Source organism: Pinus tabuliformis, chromosome 5_2 (genome assembly GCF_031772625.1).
Source record: "Pinus tabuliformis cultivar Carrire ecotype Pingquan chromosome 5_2, CPIR1, whole genome shotgun sequence".
In the NCBI taxonomy this organism is placed as follows: Eukaryota; Viridiplantae; Streptophyta; class Pinopsida; order Pinales; family Pinaceae; genus Pinus; species Pinus tabuliformis.
Window position 1 is genome coordinate 911,288,045 of NC_142306.1, and position 5,753 is coordinate 911,293,797.

Genomic DNA, 5,753 nt, shown 5'->3' on the forward strand with positions numbered 1-5,753 from the left:
TGATAAAAAAATGGGTAATGTTCAACGCAGCCTTCAGCAGTTGGGTAATGCTCTATTGAAATGATTTCTCCCAAATCATGATTCACCCATGAATTTCGACGAGATACATAAACATCACCCTTAGATTTACATGTAATATAAACCCAGATTCAACCATAAGATCAATACTCCTCTAATACCACTTACGCAGCTAAACAACCTCGAAATACCACTCGTGCGTGAATCCTTCATTAGTCATAGTAGTCATATCTGATGTGCATGAATCCTCTTTTCCTTGGTGGCTTTTGATCATGCCAGGGGATTCCACAAATCCTCTCACACTAGAACGATGGCCCCCTTGGATTGACGATCTGCATTACAGTTTTGGCCAAATTTTGGTTAATGTTTTTGTTTTTTTTTTTGAAACATTAATATTTGTTATTTAAAATTGGTTTCTTCACGGCATGTAATGAAGAATTTACAATTAAATCTTGGTCATGGGAAAATACACAACTAAAACTTGTAATTCTAACCCATGAGGAATTAAACTAAAAGATAAAAAGAACTAACAAAGATTCATAATCAGCGCATTACTGTGAGAATAGATGAAGCAAGCAACATGAAGCAGGAGTTTCCCCATAGCCTGGGATATAGGGTTACATCAAGTTAATGTGATCATATCAGAATTTTAAAACTGGGTTTCAGTATACTTTTGGAGAAATGTACTGTGATCCAAGAAATTTCAATAAATAAGAAGAAAATAGCTTTTTATACCTTGCATGCACTTTGATTTGAATCAAAATGAAGCTGTGATTTTACAAGATTTATTTTAAATATGGATTTAATATGAGTCCAGAAAGATCTAATTTCTTCAAGTGCAAATATTTTTAAAGAAATGTGTAAGTTTATAAGATCCATGTTAAATACGGATCTAACATGACCCCAGAGCGATCTAATTTCTTGAAGTGCAAATATTTTTATGACCAGGCATTATTTAAATGTTTTGTATAATTATTTTATTTATATTATTTTATTTTTGTTAAAATTTCAACTTTGACCACATACCAACAGAATTACACATCACATTGGGTTGTAAAATAAACCTCTAAACACAATTATAACAAAATATTCAAATAACATATTTCTAATATAATTATATATATATAACTACTAACATATATATAATCATCCATTCTTTGCAAATCAATACCATATATATCTCTTTTGATAAAAAAATAAAATCAAATAACATATTTCTAATATAATTATATATATAACTACCAACATATATATATAGTCATCCATTCTTTGCAAATCAGTACCGTCTATATCTCTTTTGATCGATTGGGGTCATTGGACGAGGCTTTGCGTATTGTTTTCAATGTTTATATTTGTAATGGAATTGTGAACTAGTGTTTCAAGGATTTTATTGTGCTAAATTATACATGTAATTAAAAATACATTTCAGATAAGAAAATATGATGATTTAATTTATTTTGTTTTGTTATTATTTTTTTTAATAATAAGGTGTAAGGGTTTATATTTTTAATGAAATCAACTGTTAATATTTCAAGTCAAGAATATTTTTGGTTTAATACATGATTCAATGCACAATATGAAAGGTTTGCCAATTTTTGTTAAGACAATTTTTTTTGTAATTTATTAAAAAAATAAATTGTGAAACATGAAACATGATTGTAGTTGTAATTTATTAAAAAATTATTTATGAAAAGTAAAATTTACATATTTAATATGGCTATTTAAACATGGTCTAAATTAATAATAAACAGATTAAATCTATTAAATTAAATAACCTTAGTATATAGTGAAAAAAGAAACATTTGACTAAATTATTGGCACATGCATCATAGTTTCACACACTGTCCCATGCATATCATTACCTTCCGTACAACATAGCATATAAATGTATATTAACTTAAAAAATAAAATAAAAAGAGTGTATATTCCTATTTATTATTACATACAATGTTGTTAAAGTTTGTGAACTATATTTAATGTAAAATTTCAAAATATATAGCCATCGTGGATTAAAATAGAAACCTTGAATTCAAAAAAATCTAACTAATAAATAGTGATCCATGAGCAATTAACAAAGTGAATAGAATTTTGTAATAATAATACTAGAGCAATTAACAAAGTGAATAGAATTTTGTAATAATAATACTAGAGCAGTTAACAAAGTTAATAGAATTTTGTAATAATAATACTAGAGCAGTTAACAAAGTTAATAGAATTTTGTAATAATAATACTATAGCAGTTAACAAAGTAAATAGAATTTTGCAACTCCGAATCAGTACCTGCTCATTTGTAAATGTTATTGATTATGGCATGTTTTTTTATCGTAAGAAATAAAATTGTACACATCTATAATCATAGTTATTCCAAAATCACTTATCTCAAAATGTTTTTCACCAATAAGTATGAATAGTTTGCTTCAAATTTAGTTTATTGGTTTTTACTCAGCTAAGAAAACAAGACCACTATCGCAGTTTCTAAAATAAAACAACACATTTGCGGGCATTTAATGTAAGTTCTTCTATATGCTATAATTAGGCCGATAGGCCTTTCTTATGCATCAACAATTGTCAACACTTTTACCCTCCTCATTTCGATCCAGTGAGACACTTTCAACAACAGTTGATTTGAAGTGTCACTGCTTTTTCCAAATATCAGTTGAGTTAGATATTTTTACAGTTTTTCCTGTTGAAACACTGCCAGAACACATTATCAATAAACACTTTTACCCTGCTCCGTTGGATCGGAGGAGACACTTTCCACCGTTGATTTTGAAGTATGACTGCTTTTTCGAAATATCGATTGAGTTTCCCTCTTAGCATGGCAACATACATATTTTTAATGTTGTTTCCCATTCTTTTTGAGCGATCGCTCGGCCTATCAGGGCAATTTCAGTGATCTGGGTAGTCATGTAGCACTATCTATGGACCAGTATTGATCTATTTTCTGCTCATTTGCATGGACGGCGTGTGTGGAAATGGAGCCATGTCTCCCATAGCAGCATCCTTCGGAGATGAGAACATGTTCTGTACCATTGATGTAAGTGGGAAGCAACATATAACATGCTGGGGGAGAAACAGCACTTCACCAGCTACTGATGCTACTTTAAGCCCATCTCTGGCTGCACTCTCCGGTGGAGGTGGATTCCTTTGTGGACTGCAGGCTAACACTTTCAGACCATTTTACTGGATGAACAACGAAACAGGTACTAATCTTGTGCCCCCAAGTAACCAAAACAGGCGTTATTCAAATATTGAATCTGGGCAAAACCATGCTTGTGGAATCCGTAGTCATTTGGATCAATATCCCGGTATGATGGACTGTTGGTCTATGAAAAATACAACAAAACAACGATCCTTATACCGATCACTCTGGCCGCATCCCAATATCGCCCTGCAATCCATTGTTGCAGGCGATGATCTCACCTGTGGATTAGACCAGGATGGAATGGCATTCTATTGGGGATCACCATCTCCACAGTTCAATATCACTGCCCCTCCCCCCTACAAATTTCAAAACCTTGTATCTGGAGGAAATCATGTCTGCGGAATTGTGAAAACAACTTCAGAAGTCAAATGCTGGGGGGATAATTCCATGAACCAGGGAAGCCCACCAGAGAAAACTCGGTTTATAGCCCTCGCAGGAGGCTCAAAACATTCTTGTGGTATCCGCCAAGATAATCATTGCGTGGAATGCTGGGGAAGTTTCAATCAGTCTTCAATTCCAAAAGATGTCGGGTTTCTGGACATAGCTTCCACAAATATCGTGACTTGTGGCATTAGGGAAGATAACTTGATCGTGGATTGTTGGGGAAATGGATCGGGTTATAATCCTCCTTTGCAGCTTTTCAGCCCAGGATTGTGCAGCAGAGAGCCTTATCATAGTGGGGAGTTTTTTTTCAATGCTAGCGGTATGGGATTGCCTGATTTGATGAGTTTGTTCCTTCATAAAGAAGAGCAGATCTGTTCCCCTTGTGTGGAGAATTGCCCAAATGGATTTTTTCTCTGAGATCTTTGTTCTGAGAACGCTGATCGTGTCTGCACGGCATGCTCTCTATGTCGAAATAGTTCTTGTCAAGAAGCTTGTGGAGATGGGTTTCATGGACCTGTCTCTGCAGTCTCTCCATCTAGTTTAACTGAGCAATAGCAAATAAGTATTGCAAAGCAAAAGGAGCGGCATATGGATCTTGTTACTATTCTAGGGGTGTCAATTTCCTGTGGGTTTGTTTTAGCTTTCATTGGAGGCTTTGTTCTCTGTTTGATAATAAGGAGAAAAAGGGGGAAAAGTGAATGTGCCTTTTGCATAGGGCAACCAGATACTGAAAATCAGCCAAATCTTAATGTCCAACACCCTCGTCTGGAATTACCACTTCTTGGCCTACTGCAAATGACTTAATATGGATGCAAGCCTTTCGTCTTGCAGAGCTTCGAGATGCTACAAATGGGTTCAAAGAGTTCAACGAATTGGGTCGAGGAAGCTATGGATTTGTCTATAAAGTTGTTCTTCCAGATGGAAGACAGGCTGCTGTTAAAAGAGCTAATGCAGCTCGAAGAATCCATAGCAACAGTAGAGATTTTGAAACAGAGCTTGAAATTATATGCAAACTCCGCCACGGCAACTTGGTTAATTTGTTGGGCTATTGTGAGGAGATGGGGGAAAGGCTTCTTGTGTATGAATTCATGCCTCATGGAACTCTTCACGATCATTTGCATGGAGATCTCTCTCCTCTCAGTTGGACATTGAGGTTGAGAATCTCCATGCAAGCAGCACGAGGCATTGAGTACATTCACAAAGATGCATCACCTCCGATCATCCATAAAGATATTAAGGCCTCCAATATTCTTTTGGATGGAGAATGGGGAGCCAGGGTTGCAGATTTTGGGTTAACTATATCTAGAGAAAGAGGTCTTCCTTCCCCTATCCAGAAAGGGGATGCTGTCTATGTTGATCCAGATTACTACAAGTCTCAGAATTTTACAGAGAAGAGTGACGTATACAGCTTTGGTGTGGTTTTGTTAGAGATTGTGAGTGGGAGAAAAGCACATGATACAGATTTTGATCCACCCAATATTGTCGAATGGGCAGCACCCGTGATCAGCCAGGGAAAGGCAGCAGTCATCCTAGACCATAGTGTGGATTTACCACGAAATGTGTAACCTTTGCTCAGAATGGCTGATATTGCATAGCTTTCTGTGAGGCAAGACCCAAACGAAAGACCAACCATGTCAGATGTGGCTACATGGTTGGAGAAACTCGTCAGAACTAGCTCTTAGTATTGCCTTTCGATCTACGATTGCGAGCATTCTTGACAAATTGAAGATTATTGCTTGAAAATTATTTTTTCTCGAGGGAAAAGCCAGCTGGGGTGTTTTTGTCTAAAATTCAAGTTCAAATAGCATCTCATCTACCTGGTATTGACATTTTCCTTTTTACTCTTTAGGACATTGTACCAGAGAATGTGTCCTTGTTTTTTTGCCTGTTCTGTACAATTTGAGTGTTTGTATTCATTCTTCTTCACAATCAAAAGGTATTGCACTATTCTTGTAATAGTTCTAAAGACCAAGAACAGTAAGTTGTTTATTGTAACATTGAGTTTGAGTAAACATCGGATTTTTTTGTTATGTATGCCAAAAATGATGCAAGTTTTAAGCATAGCATGTTGTTGGGTATACAAATCTCAGTCTTAATTTATTATAATCATTGCATGGGTAATCATAGAGAAACACAATCGAAAAAC

General features: G+C 35.2%; 1 pseudogene; it reads left to right on the forward strand.

The window, feature by feature from the left end:
* The first annotated feature begins 2,920 nt into the window (after positions 1-2,920).
* On the forward strand, positions 2,921-5,362 carry LOC149162264 (serine/threonine-protein kinase-like protein CCR1 pseudogene; annotated as a pseudogene).
* The last annotated feature ends 391 nt before the right edge of the window (positions 5,363-5,753 follow it).